The sequence below is a fragment of the Anoplopoma fimbria genome, chromosome 9 (assembly GCF_027596085.1).
Source record: "Anoplopoma fimbria isolate UVic2021 breed Golden Eagle Sablefish chromosome 9, Afim_UVic_2022, whole genome shotgun sequence".
NCBI lineage: Eukaryota > Metazoa > Chordata > Actinopteri > Perciformes > Anoplopomatidae > Anoplopoma > Anoplopoma fimbria.
Genome location: NC_072457.1, coordinates 21,985,621 through 22,005,228, shown reverse-complemented (window position 1 = coordinate 22,005,228; position 19,608 = coordinate 21,985,621). Strand labels below are relative to the sequence as shown.

At 42.0% G+C, this 19,608-nt stretch overlaps 1 protein-coding gene across 2 annotated transcripts in view; it reads right to left on the bottom strand.

Annotated features, from left to right (window-relative positions):
- Window positions 1-18,798, bottom strand: part of palm3 (paralemmin 3) — a 33,794-nt gene extending 14,996 nt beyond the window's left edge. Inside the window, exon 1 of one of the 2 annotated variants that reach the window (XM_054604926.1) lies at window positions 18,175-18,798. The gene's annotated coding sequence lies outside the window, so the exon portion shown is untranslated. The other variant, XM_054604928.1, reaches the window with a different exon arrangement.
- Between the last annotated feature and the right edge of the window lie 810 nt (window positions 18,799-19,608).

Here is a 19,608-nt window from a genome sequence, read left to right as displayed (position 1 = left end):
GTTACTAGTACCATTAACGAGGTCCCTGTCCCAGTAGCATGTAATATGTCTGAAAAAGGCATAGTATAGTTTGAAGAAAATAGTTGTAAACAAATATGTCATAATATAATGTGTCCAAAAAATATTTATCTGCAAAAGTCATTATAGTCAAAAATAGTTATATTTTAGTATGTTGGAAAAAGTCATAAGAAAAGTCATAAAATAGTATCTCAACAATTTCATAGTATAATATGTATATCACATAGTGTTTCCAAAAAATAATAAAAGACACATTATATTATGTCGGAAAAATGTCATAGTATTGTGTTTGAAAAGTCATATTATACTAAAAAATAAAATCATTAAATGTTGAGAAATGTCATTAAAAAGTCATAGTTTAAATTGTTTAAATGTAAAAAAAAATCCTTAATAAGTTAACGTATAGTATGTTGAAATGTCGTCATTAAATGTCATTGTAAAGTATGGCAAAAATTTCATAGAATAGTATGTCAAACAAGTAATATAATTTAATAATAAAGTTATATTATTCTATAATTATTATATATTATGCAGCAGAACCGGATCAACAGGTTTTTTATGCTTTATTAGGTTTGTGTTGTCCGTCCCTCCATCTGCGGGAGGCAATTCTTAAAATGTAAGGTTAAAGAAGATTTGGGAGGTCAAAGGTCACTGTGACCTCACATAAGATCTTTTTTGCCACAACTCAAAAATTCATATGCTTATTATGACAACGTCACACAAATGTCTGCTAAGACCAATAGGCGATTAATAAATCTACCACGTTACAGGCTTTACAGCATATCGCCAATGGGTGTATTATAAGATGGTAAAAGTGAATGACTAAAGCCAATGTATCCATTATTACAGCCACACACAGCTAGCAGGAAGCCCGTATGTGCACGCAGGGCAATGCACTTTGTCTTTAGGAAATTTGGAACAAGGAAATCTTTAGAGTTTAAGCACAAAGACATGCATAACTACAAAACAGTTGCCAATCAATTTTCCGTAATTGACTAACTGAGCGATCAAATAACAGTTTGAGAGCTCTATTTTGGTTAATAAAACAGATGTAATCATACATTACAGCCCTATTTTAAAAGGAGCTTTACAGAGTGTGTGTGTTTCTATTGGAATGTCATTGCAAACTGTCAGCATGAAACATTCCTCCTGCCCCGGTGAAAAGGAATGTATATTTGCCTTCGGTGTGTGTGCGCATGTTTAAGTAACAATGTATATTTGCCTAGCGGGGAGTCATGAAGCCTATACGCCGAGTGCTGGTGTAGTGACATTAGCTCTGTGGGAACAGATGGGAGAACAGTGGGGTGTCTGGTATGCAAAACCATAAGAATCATTTAGTATCACAGCTCGCTGCCCTTGGATTTCTCACACACACACACACACACACACACACACACACACACACACACACACACACACACACACACACACACACACACACACACACACACACACACACACACACACACACACACACACACACACACACACACACACACACACACACACACACACACACACACACACACACACACCTCTTAGGTGATGCTTCTCCTACAAGGCAAGAGGTTTTTAATATCTGAAGACCAGCAAACTATTTGGGTGTTCAGCTAAATCCAAATCACAGTGCATGTAAAGAGAAAAAAAAATACTCATTATTTTCAAACTGAGTAAAACAGCACAAATGCCACTTTAAAAAAAAAAAAAAAAAAAATGTCTTAAAATAGATGGTGAAAAGACTGTGGGAGAGGCAATCAGCAGAAACAGCGTGAGCCGTGGGTACTAACAACCAACTATGCCTCTGCATTAAGCCTCAGGTAGAACAGAACATCAGTGACAGCATAGAGGAGACACGCAAGATGAAACGCCCATAAGATGTCTATGAAAAGCACATGTTTCAGGAATTTAAATCCTGTGGGACACTATGGAATCAGGAACCAGCTTATTAAAATACAATAATAATACAAACGGGTATGGATTGCACACGTTATTAGAAAGGTGAGAGTGCAGGGTTGCTGACTTTGACTTCACGGGGACAGACAGCGCTGCAGAGGAGCATTGAAGCTGTGAACTTTAGCACATGAGACACTAAAGTACCTGTCAGTCTCCGCATCGCTAGACTGGATAAATCTCTCACATTATTAATGTAAAATGAATCTGCACATCATGTCCTTAAATATTGAACTGGTTGTTTTGTCCATAAAATGTCAGAAAATAGAGAAAGTGCCTTTTATTTGCTTGGTTTTTTTCAGTCCTTAACCCAAAGATATTTAGTTGACCGTCATATACAATGCACTTAATGTCAGGAGAGTATTTACAGTCTTCTTGAATTGGCTCTTCTGGAATTCTGGAAATGCTGGCCACAGAGTTGCTGAAATAGCTTCAGGTCTATAGGCGTGGGGAGGAGGGGGCAGGTGGGAGAGAGTCATTAAAAGCCCACCCAGTGACATTTTGTTTTTGTGTGATGATGCAATTACTCTGCCGTTAGAATGCCGGCCACCCTGCTTCTGTGCACTTTGAAGTTTCTGCTCCATTTCTTGGAGACAAGAGGGAGATGGAGGCGGGGGATGATTACAGTGGAGACAGAGAGGGAGAGAGTGGGAGGCAGAGGTGAGGTTGGAGAGTTACAGCAGATTGTATGCCCCTCAGTGACATACGGTGCCGAGAGTGCCTTTGACTTCCCACACTTAAAGTTGTATTAATTCCTAATACCAGTATTAGTGAGGCCACCCAGGAATCATCCCCGCTTTGAAGTGCGGCTCATCGGCTAGAGGCTCATTTACAGCGTTGCGTCTACACGTCTTATTATTCTGCTTCTATTCAACACTACTGTCTTTTCAACTCCTCTCACACAGCACTCGAGTGTAGGACGTAAACCGCAGAACCAAAAAGAGCAGAACCGGACAAGATAGTAGCAGAGGAGTAGAAGCTTTTTAAATGGAAAAACTGACTTGCAGAACAGTTCCAGGCCTGTGAAACGGAGAGAAACATAAAAGAGAGCATTCCAAGGCCAGTGTAAATTCGGAATATCCTTCCACCCAGTGTGTTTGCAAACAGGAAGAGCGCAAACATCGCTGTCCACCAGACGATCAAGAGACACGCAATCGGGACGACCCTGATCTCCGGACCCTCGCCTCCTCTGCTGTCGTCACTGTCCGGACGCTCAGGAAGAGCTGGCCTCAAAACACACAGCCGGCTCGCTGCGAAACAAACTCCTAGATGGGGCAGTTCAATCGCGGACGGGGCAGTTCAAGAGGCAGTAACTCTCCGACTCCAGGGATGGACGGAGCGGATTGTCGTAAAGTGCTTTTTCATCAGGTATCGATTCCCCAGCTGCTTTACAGACTGCGGCAGAAATTGCAATCGTTATTGGCGATGGAATGCTTGTCTAGAAATAAATAAATCCGACACCCAGTGGGAGGGTGTGTGTGTGTGTGTGTGTGTGTGTGTGTGTGTGTGTGTGTGTGTGTGTGTGTGTGTGTGTGGTGTGGCATAGCTGGAATTTGTGGAGCTTGGACGGTGCTGCCGCAACAAGACGCAGCAGAGTTTCCTCTGATTGACAGTCCAGGTCGGGGGAATGAAAACACTGCATTCCACTGCTGTGTGTGTGTGTCACTTAAAGACGGAAGGTTAATATATGCGTGCGCCTCCTACGTCACAGAGCCAACAGTGTAGTAGACTTTGGAGCACGTTGAGGATTATCAAAGTCGACAGCGTACATCACAGATTCACTCCGCTGCACTTCACGGCCGTGAGAGTCCGACTTCAGTCTCACCTCTAAAGTAACACGGAGGCTCACACAATGTGTGCGAATCCAAGCATCCAAAAAAAAAAAAAAGGCCATTAACCCACCGATGCGCTACTTAGCGGGGTAGTCACTGTGCAGACGTGTACAGTAAGCTCGCACAAATGATCACAACGGGACACATGCGCTAGAGAGCATCAAAGGCACCGCTGCGGGGGGGATATCAAAAGAAATGTTTCGGGTGGCGTTGTTCAGCGGTTAGACTAAAGAGTTTAATGCGCTGACGATTTGACTAAATCCTGTTCTGAGGGGAGACCATGATGAAACAATAGCTTCTCAAAGGAGAAAATCCCTTTGCTCTCATGTTGTATCTGCCTTATAGAGCCATAAAAAGGATTGATGGGGGAGGTAGGATCAGTGGGGTTCTGTCAGGTACCACACACACACACGCACACACACACACCAAATGTGTGTCTCTTTGCTCAGCCTCGCTCTGCCTACAGTTTCCTAGTGTGTAAAAGAACACTTACAGGCGCACAACACACACCCACGGCACAGTTTAACTGTCAAGACCTGTAGTTTGGACCATTTTGTCCCATTAGTTCTGGTCCATCACATGTTCACGCTGAGTGACTAACAAACAAACCGGGAGGTGTCGAATGATGATGATGTATGGGCCGACAGGTAACTCATTCGCTCTGCAGTCATCATTACCGCTGCATGGACTCGTGTGAAAATCGAATTGTTGGTGATTGAGAGCAAGCCGTGCTGCACTTTAGACTGAAAACAGCACGAAAACAATGCAAGGAGCTGCTCGGGTGGGGGAGCGTTGCTCCAAGTACCAGTGAGACATGAAATATGACACACGAAGTCCAGTTTGAGAAAGAGATCATTGAGTTCGGAGGGAATTCAGACAATACGACGCTGCCCAGCAGTTTTTTAGGACTCTGAAATATGATCATGGTGGCAATTACCTTAGCTTTTGTCGAGCCTCGAAACAGTCAACCCAAATGGGGAAATGCACGAAGCTTGTTTGAACCGAACCAAAACGGGTTAGGTGGCAGAGTACCCCGAGACAAAAGCTGGGTTTGCACTGCATGGCATGGCTCTGCTCGACTCAACTCACTTTTTGGTAACATGTGCTTTTCTGTTTCTCTCAGACTGTTTAGAAAAGGGCAGGCACTTTGAAATAAATACTGTGTATTGTATAGCTACGCTAACCTGTTCAGGAGCGGCCATTCTAACAACAATGGCCGCATTGTTGTTACAACAGTCCCCCCTCTATGTGTCGTCTCACACACACACCTAAGCCACGCCCCAAGCTGCCAGTAGATCCTCACCGCAGGCCGATTGGTCCGCGCACAAGTCTGACACAAACGCATTACTTAAAGCCTGACAGCTCTGACCAGATGGATTTTCATGTGGTATGTGATCCTGAACTTCTTTGCGTGATCTTTTGAATATCCAGCTGCTGTGCAGGTAAGGTAAGATCAGGATTTTTAGCCGATTGCCATAGCGACGCCATGTGAACCTGTCGTGACATCTTCACCGCTACACCCTTTCATTTGCAACCTGCACTTTATCGCAGTTTACCGCGAACAAAACTCTGGGTCCAGAAAAGGAAAACATTGTGGTCGCTACTGCTAGCAGCTTGGCTATTTAAAAATGGCGGGTTCGAAGAGGATGTCCCGTGTCGCCCTAGTGACGATACTCTCTGACCAATCAGCGCTCTGCAGGGTTTTAACTCCACCTTCTAGTGTCGGCCCAGATCGCTTGGAACCATAAAAAATTACCAGGTACTATCCACAGCTTTAGCTAATGGAAATGGGAAAATAACTGTTCTATTTTGTAACAAGTTGACCCTGACTGCTTAGTGGAAACGCAGCTGAAGACTTTACATTACATTACATTACATTAGTCATTTAGCAGACGCTTTTATCCAAAGCGACTTACAATCAATAGTATATTACATATCATTCACACACTGATGACAGGCTACCATGCAAGGTGCCACCATCAGACTCTAACTAACATTCATCATCCAGTCCACACCGATGGCAAGCCTTCGGGAGCAACTTGGGGTTAAGTGTCTTGCCCAAGGACACATCGACTGCCGAAGCCGGGTATCGAAACACCGATCCTCTGATTGGAGAACTACCTTGCTCTCCACTACGCCACAGCCGCCCACTTTATATTTTTACCTTTATCCACCAAGTTTGTTTTACTGAGCCCACTGACATATTCTTTGCTTTCAGCCATTATCTCATTAGCCAAACACCCAGATGGTTGACATCAAGCTAAATATTGCTCATGGCTGCATAGACTGCACTGCTTGATATTGCCCTCTGTGTGGTTCCCAATATGGCCAAGCTTGAGCACTAGCCATGTCAAAATCACCATCTGCCACACACATTTAAAATATTAAGTCTGGAAGGATTTGGGGTGAGAAAATCAGTTGTGCAGCCATTAAGCCGAGCAGCGGGAAACAAGAGTGACAGCATGGCGAAGCCTTTGTAAAAACCCTTGTCATCAACCCATCAAATCGGCAGAGGGGCTTCAGAGATTAACACGGTCATCCGGAACGTACATATGCACGGCGAGGCGGAAGAATATAACGCGCTACGCAGCGTGGATGAGTCATGTTGGCTCACTGAGTATGATTAACATGCAGGATTATCTATTTAATCCGACTGTGAAGAAGTCACATTGTTGCATTAATCTAAGTGTATGCATTTCCTAGAATGGCTCAACTTTGAACGTGTCAATCAGTGAAATTACAACAGCTTTGTGATCAGTGAAGTTGCTCCTCAGTCAGTTTGGGGAATTTTGGGAGTAAAAATTGTTTATAAGGGAATTGTCAGACTTGATGTACAGATACGCAGCGCGTTACTACAGGTTATAGTTTATGTTTTTCTTGATAAATTACGTTTAAATAATACATTATCTAGATTTATTTCCTCAAACCATTCAAACATAAGCCAGTAGGACTTCCTCATGCATATAAAGAGAATTTAAAACTGCTGATAAACTGTAGTATTTTCATGATGAATTATTTAGGCTGCAGGATTACACATCAAAGTGTCTCCACACACGTTAAAGGGTAACCACAGTAACAAGAGGTATTTACACACACAATGTTTCATTGGAAAAGAACATATGCCAACAATAATATTCTCAAGAATTCTGTGTGAAGGTCAAAGAAATAATTACACTAGTTAAGACTATATTGTATATGGGCTGAACTAAATTCACATTAAGTATGTGTGTGTATATATATATATATATATTATCCAATTCCAGAGTATAAGGATAGAGGGTGTCATGAGTTGTACAGAATGACAAATTTGTGATTTTAGGCTATTTGAATAAAAATAAAACAATGCCTTAAAAGTATCAAGTTTATTGCTTTACAAATACATTGTAAACAGGATCTGCTTGAGGTCCAAATTTGTGCTATGATATTTCATTTTTTATCTTTAACATATTTGCGCTATAACAGCTAGACCTTGAGGGAAGTCCTTTAAAACCACTTTTTTTTACTGAAGATACCACCATGACAGTATTAGTAAAGTGTTTACTGCCCAGCTCTACATGTACACACGTTTATTGCACCCAGTCAAGATTTCAAAGCAGAAGACAATGGGTGATCAACTGTCTGCGTTACGCTGCAAGACAGACTGAATCGCTGTGGTTTCAATGTTTTGGCATTCATGACCTCTTGTATCTACAGCTTTATCTCCTCAAACCCTGTGCACAGACAGTTGACGTGCCTAATAACGGTCATGATAAGAGGGGACGCATCGGTTTTTAACCCAGAGGTGGAATGCAGTGTGTGTGTGTGTGTGTGTGTTTTATTTGCAAAGAGTGAAGATTACAGATTAGCTGTGGCTTCACGGGAAACCCAGACAGTGTGACTGAGGGCAATATTGCCTAACTGAATGCCATTTGAGCGTTTTTCAATATATTTGGTAAACTGTGCCAGCGTCATGCATGACATACGCTGTTTATACTGTATTATATCTCAAGCAGCGTAAATGTACCTGTCATTTTTGTTTGAAATAAGTCAAGCGGCAGCAAATGACGATGTAATTTGACAGGGGAAAGAATAAGATAAACAGAAAAGGAAGTAAAAAGGTCAACATTTATTTCATTGAGGCTCTATTCAAACAAAACCCGGCGCGAGAACCTGGACTGACACAGATTTAGTCCTCATCATGACCTGCCTGAGGGCTGACAAGCCATGAAGAGCAGGGAGAAACTGTAGGAGGAGGATGGAAGACATGAAGAGACGGATAAGACACAGACATTATATAAATGGAAAAACCTGCATGAGCCAGAAACGAATGAGAGAGCGTGAACTGGAGGAAGTGGTGTGAAGAGAGCGGATCGATGTTAGAGACACCTGTTCTGACGAGTCCTGACGAGACACCGGAGGCTGTGACACAACATAACCATTCAGCTGCATCTCCACCAGGACCCGGATCATCAGGTTCACTCGGAGACGCCGTACAGTACGTGCCAGTTTCCATTTTGTCAGTTTCTCACATGCAGATACATGCGCAGGGGTTTCACAAGAGTCACAGTGTGACAGTATTGGAACCGCAAAGGTGAACCTGCAATGAGCAGCAAACTCCTCGGTGACATTTTTTCCCCCAAAAAAGACAGAGAAGATGAAAAGATATTTTTGCCTGATCAATTATTCAAAACAACAGAACGTTGTCACAATTTTGATATTCAATTAGAATTAGCTGGGTTATATATATATCAATATTGTGATTTGAGACTAGAGGTTTGTTTTAAGTGTTGTCTTTTCCTTGTTTGAACCAGACTGTTCTAGCTGTTCTGTTATTTGTCTTTACCCACTTAGTCATATATCTACATTATGGATGACTTTTGATCAAAAATGTCATTGTGTACAGGTTATGTAAAAGCACCAATGGTCCACCCCACAATATCGTTGCCATATTAAAGTATTTGCTAAGTAGTATTGTATTATTTGATTTTCTCCATATGGCCCAGCCGTACAATCATGCTTATTTTTCCCTATTGTCTGACATTTAAAACAGTTTCACAGCAAATCAATTAAGCATAAAAAGAATCAACATATTAATAATAATGAAAAACAATAGAGCTGTTGTGACAGGAGGGATTCGACAAGATTGGGACGGAAATCCAACCAAAACCAAAGTAGCACTTTAGGAGGTACAGTCCACCTGGAGAACCAACTGGAATAAAAACCCGGAGCGGCCTTTCTTTAAACCCGGAGCAGTGTGGTTCTTCATTGAAACTGCCCGCTGCAGGTCGTTTGTTTGTGCTGCTCTGTCATCTAATCACTCACCACGCTGCGCACTACAAAGACGGTCCACCGCGCTAACGGTAGGCAGGTTTTGACGGTTGGCGTTCCCAACAGCGCCGTACATCACAACAAACAGAAGGGTGTGAATTGGATCCGGCTTGAAGAACAGCCAATTTGAAAATCAAAAGTGCAGCACCAGCAGCTATAAACTACAGGGAGACCGACTCACTGTGATACTTTAGAACGTTTTTGATAGAACTATTTTAGGATTGTCCACTAATGACTTTTGTGATTCCCCCGTGTGCACACATGCAGTGTATTAGCTTTCTCTTTTAATTCTCAAAAAGTGTGTGTAAGACAAGTATAGGCTTGCTTCAGTGATTTGTCTGTCTGTGTGTGCAGGATTAGTGTGTGTGTGTGTGTGTGTGTGTGTGTGTGTGTGTGTGTGTGTGTGTGTGTGTGTGTGTGTGTGTGTGTGTGTGTGTGTGTGTGTGTGTGTGTGTCAAACAGGTTCGGAGAGGAATGCAGGACTGGTGTAATCCGGTCTCGGTTCATTTTGGCTATTGTCATGGAGTCAAAAGGCTGAAGGCCTGTGGGCCCCGGGGCCTCGTGGCTCAGTCATTACACACACATTATCTCACAAAACACAGCGCGGCCCAAATCAGAATCAAGCCGCATCAGGACAACACAGTAGAGCGTTACAAATACGCTCCATCTGTAGGTCATTCACTGCCAGCTGATAAAACGTTGCAGCGTCGAGCCGCAGAGCTCTTTGTCAATCTCTAATGCAAGGGTGCCCCGCAGTCACCTTGTAAATGTTTAGTCGGGAGACCTAATGTTTAACTTTCCTTCCTTTCCTCGTCATCGCTGGGAACAGACAGACTGAATTCTGGCCCGTCATTAAAAAGAAATGACAGAGACTTTACACTCGTCTTTCAACCCGCGGCTGTCCGAGATTATAGTTGTGAAGGCGGCGAGGGATGAATTCAAAATGATGGTGAAACACTTTTGGTTCCAGCGCTGACGGCTTTGAGGAGTATTGATTTAAAAAAAATAAAATCCCTTCATATAGCAGCATGATGTAAACAGGATCAGAGCCAACCTCAGCTGTGCCATGATTTGACTTCACCTCTGCGATAAGCTCAATGTCAGATATCCCCTCCTTAGGTTGCAGACTATTGTTACCGCACAGATGAGAATGTGAAACCTCCAAACCGTTTTATATTTTATTCAAAGCTCAAGATGTAGAAGAAAAAAAAAAAAAAATCACAACTGTGGGCCTCCCTGTTTGATATCCGCCTGGAAACTCAGTTAACTGGTATCCCTCTGTCAATTCCATTTCAGCAGATCTCTTTATATTCACAGAGTTCTTATTGAGATACTCGGTACGCCAGTGGATTCACAGAGTACCTCATCATTCTCAGGTTTCCCCTCTTCCTCTGTTCTTGCCTGTCTTCATCATTTCTCTAATCTGCCCTCCTCCACTTCTCAGTCTCCCAAGGTTTCTGTTACTTTCAAAGGTTGAGCCTTTGTCATTTTTTTTTACAAGCCCTTTCTGTAACTTTCTGGTTATCTATTGATTTCAAATCTTAATGGAAGGAGTTCTTCAAATCTGACACTCGCCAACAGAACCGGCTACATGATCAATAACGGTTCTTAAAAACCTGACAGAAAAGTTATTTAAAAAGTACATAGCAAAACTTTATTCAGGATGCATCCCCTCATGTAATATATAAAAAGAAAAGCATGAACCCCAAGATAAACCAGTAGTCTTGTCAGATGGACAACTCATATTCTAACATTTTTTTTTACCCATGTCTGGTTCCAAAGTAAATTTGTACCAGGGTTGAAAGGTCTCGGAGGGTTCCCAGGACCCAACACTGTGGGGTTTCAAAAACAACTCTATCAACAGCACTCCACACCACCATCATTGCTGAACCAGGGTCGACGTTTTTTTTTTTTTTTTTTTTTTTTTACAAAATGTGTTCTTTGGGTTTCATTAGCAAAAAGGTCAGAAACACTCTAGAAAACTCAGGATACGCTCTCTTGACCTGGAAAGGCAAATAAGGTGAGTTGTCCACCACCGTCTGGAGCATCACCACTGGGAAAGGACAGAAAAAGGCTCACTGCAAGACTCAATTTCTAATGAAGGGATGGCTAAAAATATCTCTACATCTACAGCATGCACACTGGGTTTAATTATAAGATGACGCAAACAAAGCACACTTCCAGAAAAACAATAGGCATGGAACGCAGGTCTCTTTAACCATCTCCAAAAAGGACATATCAGTTTTATTTTGTGTTTTTCTTAAATCAATAAATCAAAGATCAGTATAAAACTTAGATAATTTGGTTATGGCAACAACATGCTGTCCCTCAATAGTACAAAAGAGAGATCATAACGGTCGTACAAGGCCACATCCTAATATGGACTACCGTTCCTCCCTGGGAATGCCTTTAATGTGTAATTGACAAATTCTTTCAACAGATAATCAGTCTCGAGCAAAAAGCAACTTGTGCTGTGCTGCAGTTTTAAGCAGCGTAACAAGAGTTGGAATATTTTTGTTTAAATAAAAAGGCAGACAAGAAAAGAACATGCCTGTAAGCGTGAAAAGAAGCAGTTAAGACATTCCTCTGATGATGAAAAAAGGATGTTATTGCTGTACACGAGGCGTGCATTTCCACCAGGACTCATAAAAAGAAAACCACAGCTACCAAAAACCACACAAACAAAATTGATTCTGGCTTGGCAAATCACTGTCAGTGTGGGATAATGATCCGTCGTTGGCATTTTCAGCAATTCAGCAACAGGTGAGCTTCTTCCAAATTAATTTTGAATTGGCAGTGATGACCGATTTCTGCCATTTAACTGACTAGACAACAACATCACACATTAGCTGCAGCTTTGGAAGAACGTTAAGCGTTAGACAGCTTGCTGGCATCGCTAAATTGTGACAACACTTCCTCTCTCCCACTACAAAGATTTACACCCACTGCGTGAAAAAACGTGGGCCTAATTCTGCCATCCATTAATGTGTTTAATCAATTCAGTAGATGTAACCTAAAGCGTATACCCATATCTAATGTGCAGTCGGGCTTTTCCAGCATTTAAAAGAGATACCCACAGTTCAGTAAACATCATTCAGGCATGTGTTGGCTACTGTGTGCGGCACCCATTGAGCTGAGTTCCACGGCCAACCAGACATTGTAACCTAGGAACCACAGCCGTGTGTATTTGTTGTAGAGTGGTGTCTTGAGGTTGCATGACTACCTCAGTGAAGGGAAGTTGTATCGACGGTTTGGTTTGTTGGTTGGTTTGTTCGTCAGCAGGATTACGGCTCCCCATTTTCATGAAAGCTGGTGGATTGATTTAGCATTGGACAAAAGGAAGACCCCATTCCATTTTGGAGCAGATAGAAATCAGGAAGGCTTTTTCCATGGACTGTATTTAACAAGCAGACGTAGTCGTCGTGACTTCACTTATCGTTTTTTGTGGACTGCCGCTTTGAAGCCTCGAGTTCGGCATTATGGCCGTCCCAATCTTGGCTTTTTGCAACCAGAAGTTACGCAAGAGGGTGGAGCTAAGTACAACCAGGCCCTGAATACAACATTTTTAGGCAACAAAATAGGTTTTGAACGCCAAGACCAAACAACTCCATGGAAGTGACCTGTAGCCACGCCCTACAGCATGCCCTGCTTTATGGTCCACGTGACTCTAAATGGACCATAATTTACCAAATGAACATCATGCTGTATTGAAAAAGACTTCAAACAAGGGTTTAATACCATAACGCATGTTTACAATGTTTAATGAGGTAATACATTAGGTGAGTAATAGAGTCATTTTCTGATAGACTTCTATACAATCAGACTTTTTTTTGCAACCAGAAGAGTCGCCCCCTGATGGCCATTTGAAAGAATACAAGTTTAAAGGGACTTTCTCATTGGCTTAACTTTACAGAACTGCTTGGCGGATACACAAATATTTTTATTCACTTTCATTCAAATTGCTAGATAGATAGGGCCTGGCCTTGGAGGAGGTCTTCGCTCTGTGAGTACCCTTCGAGTTTAAAGTTCGTTGTCTCCTTAGTTTCATTTGTACATAAGTAGGAACATCGTAGCACTTGTACAAGCAGACTTAACCATATGCTTCTAACAGAACCTGTACTGCATTATACAGAAATATCTTTTTATATTATTTTTTCAACATAATATATACCAATGAGGGTAGGCTAAATAAGAGCAACACCCCTTTTTATAATGCAATATGTTTCAACAAACTACAGTTTCAAGAAAAACTGCACATTATAACCTTCATGGAGGAAGGATTTATTGCAGAGCTCTTTGTATAAAACTGCCAACTCACTGTATATAGATATATATTCACAGTTTCTATAATATGTTTTTTTGTAAAGTTTCCTACAGTTTTTTTTACTTAATCACACTTTTCCATTCATATTAACAAGCCACTGAAGTGCAGGAAAAAGCTTCCTTTATGGAGAGACTAGACTTCCATGAGAAAGGTAAATTGCTGGCAAGCGAAGAAGCTAAAATATTATCTTGTCAGAAAGCTCAGGTCTTTTTTTGAAGTTATCTCCTCAGACCATTACCTTTACAACCACAACACAACATTACTCAACTGTCTAATCCTTGTGTGCTTGATTAATGCATTGTTCGCGGTGTCACTAGAAGGGCAAGTGTAATGTGGACAACGGGCATAAAGTAAACTGGAGATGGTAAATGTTTTTCTATCCTCCTCCTCCTCCTCCTCCTCCTCTCACTAACCGTCAGCCATTATTTCTGAGGCTTCAAGTCAACAGACTGTTGCAAATGAAAGAAATACCACACACAGACACACACACAAGCAGAATGATTTAAAGAACGCCGTCTGAAAACCGCCTCCTGTTGCCTAAACAACACACAAAGGACAAGAGGACAGACAAAAGGACGAGTCTGTGGCTATAGTTAAAACCTTAATGCTGGGGAGCGGCTGGTATCTCAGGTATGTTAGGACTGACACGGACGGGGACGCTATGCAGTGACATGCTGTAGGTCAGCTGAGCTCACTGGGGAGTCATTCAGCCTATGTCTCAATTTCAGTGTTTGTTGTTAACCAACTGCATATTTTCTAACTCAGACTGCAGTAGTCTCCACCCAGCTAATGATTCTTAACGTGCCCCCCCCTCCATGGCCCTTTCAAAACTACTCGCTGACAGATACTCACATTAAATGGAAGTCCACGTCTGTGTTTTGCCACACTTGGTACTTACACCTAACAGGAATTTGTGCCCAAGTATGCAAACCGTACCCAAGTATGTAAACTGACCGTAGCTAAGTATATGAACCCTACCTAAGTATGCGGACCGTACCCAAGTATGCGAACCATACCCAAGTATGTAAACTGTCCGTAGCTAAGTATGCGAACCGTACCCAACTATGCCAACCGTACCCAACTATGCCAACCGTACCTAACTATGCCAACCGTACGCAATTATGTGAACCGTAACTTAGAATGCAAACCGTACCCAAGTATGGGAACTATAACCAAGTGTGCAAACCGTAGCAAAGTATAACTAAGTGTGCATACTAAGGTCCATACTAAGGTACGGACCTTAGTATGGGAATCAAACCATACCTATTATGCAAACCGTACCTAGGTATTCAAACTGTACCCAAGTATTCAAACCGTACCGGAGTATGCAAAACGTACCCAAGTTAGCAAACCATACCCAACTATGCCAACCGTACGCTATTATGTGAACCGTAACTTAGAATGCAAACCGTACCAAAGAATGGGAACCATAACTAAGTGTGCAAACCGTAGCAAAGTATGCAAATCGAACCGTACCTTAGTATGGGAATCAAACCATACCTATTATGCAAACCATACCTAGGTATTCAAACTCTACCGGAGTATGCAAACCGTACCCAAGTTAGCAAACCGTACCTAACTATGCCAACCGTACATAACTATGCCAACCGTACGCTATTATGTGAACTGTAACTTAGAATGCAAACCGTACCAAAGTATGGGAACCATAACTAAGTGTGCAAACCGTACCGGAGTATTCAAACCGTACCGGAGTATGCAAACCGTACCTAAATATGCGAACAGTAACCTAGTATGCTACCTTATCTGACTGTGTGCCTGGGTCCCTGATGTAGAAGCCCACATAGCTGGTATAAGTGTAACAGTGTTGCAGAATATTCCTACTTTTAGCTGTATTAACAAAAAGCAAGCTACATACAATGTATGTATAAACAACGAATCATGAGTATTATTTCTCTGCATTTTGGCCAAAGTTCCCCCCCCCCCGAGAACAAACTACTATTCATCACTTCTATTGTTCCAGCGTGATTAAAAAAACAAAACTTCTGTGCGGCCAGTGTCTCACTGATCTCTTGTTTCCAGGTGAACCATCTTTGTTCAGTCTAATCTTCTGGATAGCCATAATAAAAACAACAGCCTGGGGCACAGTCTCAGCTAGTCTGAGCTGTGGCAACATGAAATAAAGAGAGGGAGCGCTAGGTGGAATTGTGAATATTGTTATTTACTTTAATGATCACAGGGTATCATTTATCATCCGGCTATGCTTCCCAGTCCATGTTCACAGCTTGGTTGAAACAGGGAAATGTACCGGCAGTTTGTGGACTTCGTTTCTGATGACAATGCTACACTAAGAGGGAGAGAGATGTGAAAATCCAATATAACTTAATCGGTGGGTGGACAGACAGACATGAAATATACTGGGGGCAATGTGGCAGTGAGGAATTCCCCCCCTGCTGAAAATCCATCCATCACCCAGGTTGCCAAGCAAAGAAGTGGTGGATTTCATCTCTCCCAGCTACGCCTTTGTCTCCTCCCCTCTATCTTGCTGATTTTTAATCTCCCTCCACCTTGTTAAAGTCTAAATCTCTCCAACACGATTTGAAAAGATAAAACTCTCTGCTGATTGCTGGTCCTGACGACCACACAGTTTCTCCTGCCCTTTTATCCGTCTTTTAACAGCTATCCGTCCCACTCTAACCGTCTCACTTAGTCTTCCTACATTTGAGGAGATTTCTGCAGCTTCATAACAAATCCAAACTGCCTTGCAAGTGCCTTGCACATCGACGTATGCTCCATGCTAGAGTTTGCAAGCATCAAAGAAGGAAAACATTTCAGCTGAACAAACAGGCCAGCAGATCAGACGGTTAAATCACTTTGAATTTGGCATTATGCACAAAGCTACAGAGGGGTTAGTTACACATGGAAGACGTTGTGTGATGGTTGCACAGCTCTGGGATACACTGCACTCAAGATAGCAGGATAGAGGATGTTTGAGGCCGATACCATTATTGGATAAAAATCGGATGATTTAACTATGGGCAATATTAATTAAATTCACTCAACGCACGACATGAATAAATATTTGTGATAAGATGCCCTTCAATTTAAACGATTCACAAACGAGAAATGTTCTGGGCAAGACATTTTCAATTTACAAAATAAACTTGTCAACTACTCTCTGCTGAACAAAACAAATCTTTTTTGTTTATCAACTGGTATTTGTGCTAATAGCTTTATTATATTATATTGATGGCTGGTGAACTTGGGATTTAGTTTTCTGTTTTGCGCATACACTGCAGTTTGTAGTTATAGATGGATTTAACCGGTTTGTAAATCGGTTGTCATTGCAGCTGGGCGGCTTGTCAACCACAGCATTTCTGCATGTAAGGCACTAATCTAGTCAGTTAAAGGTTAATGAACTGTTAGGGTCGGGCTATAGGTCAGGAAAAAAATGTCAAAGTTAGCCTCCCTTGTGACTGCGTATTTGAATCTTTGAGTAAGTGTGCATCTTTGTGTCTGTCCACGGTTAATCTTGCACTCTGCTGCAGCAACCCACATTATATTTCGGGTTGCCAGTTATTTTGCCTTTTATTTCCTGCTTAATACGGACATGACACGGGTGCCGACTCCTCACTCACTACTCTTACCCGGCCTGTTCAGTGGGCAGTGTGTTTGGCTAACCGCTAACAGCTAACAGAACTACAGAGGTTAACACCAGCCGTGTGATGTAGTGTAATAATTATCCCGGGGCAGTTGTTGTTCTATTTATTGTGTCATAAAACAGTGTCTTTGGCCGCTGTGACATTTATATTTCCATGTATCCTGTGCAGTGATCCTTTATGTGCAACTTCCCTTTGAAACCTTGAGGCATAATTATGCATGTAAACCCAACCCTCAAGAAAGTAACTGTTTCCTGAGAGTCTAATTAAACCAGAGGTGGGCACCACCCCCTGGATCTGACCCCCAAGGCCCTCCTCCGTTCTTCAGCCTGACAGAAAGAAGAGGAGCTCCTGCTGGGACCTCTGCTTGTGAATCAGTATGCGCTGAGCTGCGTTTGTTTGTTGGCTAGCGAGGCAGAAATGGGCTGAGCACAGGGCCTAGCAAAGCTGTGGTGAAAAAGTGATGAAACAGCAGTGTGTTTTGCCGTAAAAAAAAAAAATGGGTGAGTCATCCGGATCAAAGTCAGACAACAAGCGTGTGGTTAATCTGATGTGCAGGATTTGAGGTCTTGATTGCAGATGCAGCTGCAACAGCAGTTAGGGAAGTGTGAAAATAAAGCCCCACTATCTTAACCACTGCATCATAAAAATAAAAAAAACTGCTGTAAAAGCCCTGCAGACTTAATTACTCATAAAATGGGACAGAAAATAATCTTGCTGCAACTAGATCTACACACATGCTACTGGATGTACGTCATGGCATATCTCTAAAGATAAAAACTACAATAACTCTGATGAGTCGGGCATTGTAAACCCACAGCTGTGCACAGTGAAGTGCTTTCTGTATGCAAGTGCAACATGTGCTTATTGAGAGAAAGAATGGGTCAGGATCAGGAAGCCAAAAACAGTTAAAGAGAAAACATTATATTTCAAATGTTTAAATAAACCTATGATCACAGATGACTCTTTGGATTACAATGCTTACCAGAGGTCAGACAGTCACCAGCTGGCTTGGGCTCACTTCCACCTCCACCTCCACCTCTTGGCCCAGTTTCATTAGCTGTGAACCGACCACCACGTACACCATAACGGGGTTTTGCAAATCCAATGCCGGAGATACACTTACCTGTTCAAACTCGTCCACTTGATATGTCAAGTCCCAGTACACCGGAGGAGGGCGGAACGGAAACCAAGTGGAGAAGTGGAGGTGTTCACAAGCGACTCAGAAGCGAAGCAAAAAAAAAAAAAAAAGAGAATCGAGAGAGAAATCTTCCTTCCAGCGTAAATAGTAACAAAGTAGCAACAAAGTAGCTCTCACTTCCCCGCGCGGCTGAACACCTGAGCTCGCTCCTAAAAACGCGACGCTCGTGAGCATGAGCGGCGGGGCGTCGCGTTGAGCAAACTTTTTTTTTTTTTTTTTTTTTTTTTTTTTTAAACAGATCTGTAAAGTTTGTTTCCGAGAGAGAGAGAAGGTTGTGTCGTTGATGAGAAAAAAATATAAATAAAAAAACCCACACACACACGCGCGCGCGCGAGGTGAAACCGTCCCGGAGAGCCGCTCTCGCTCTCTCTCTCTCTCTCTCTCACACACACACCGCCTCCCTCCGTGTGTAACCCGGTCTGTGAGGAGGACTGGAGTCGGTCTGTCCGGTGGTTACCTGACTCCAGTTATTACCGGGAGGCCAGCCCCTCCAGACGGCAGCAGGCAGCGGCCTCATGTTTCCTGTTGTTGTCTCTGCGCGTACACTGCAGAGCACATACACCGGGTTTACTGTGGAAGCAACAGAGTCCGATGCTTTCACGTTTCACATTTCACGATAATTGTGACATGAGCAAAAGAGAAAATAATTAAAAGTCATGTGTGATATTGACTTTTTCCCACAACTCGCTATATTTGCACTTATTTTGTGTTTTAGCGGTTCATTTGAGAGTCAACAGTCTCATCATCACATTGTCATGTCCAGGCTTCATTTTCATAATGTTTTATATCATAACTTTTTACATTGATAGATAAATCATTCATTACATTACATAACATTACAGTCATTTAGCAGACGCTTTTATCCAAAGCGACTTACAATAAGTGTGTTCAACATAGGTATTCAAGAGAACTACTAGTCACCAGAAGTCATAAGTGCATCTCCTTTCTTAAACAAGCATCTTAAAGCATAAACCAGAGCAAAAGTGCAGAAACAAACTAATACGAATACAATAAGTGCAACAAACTAATACGAATACAATAAGTGCAACAAACTAATACGAATACAATAAGTGCAAACTAATACAATACAATAAGTGCAACAAACTAATATGAATACAATAAGTGCAACAAACTAATACAATAAGTGCAATAATACGAATGCAATAAGTACAACAAACTAATATGAATACAATAAATGCTAAGTGGAAGGCTCAGGGTAGTACTTCTTGATTCAACTACTCAACCTTAAACATTTATATACCATCATCCATCACCACATGTTGTGTTTCTGTCAGGTGCTCAAGGCCATTTCCTGTTATCAGAGGTTATTTTGATTATCTGTGCTAAGAAAAAACAAGA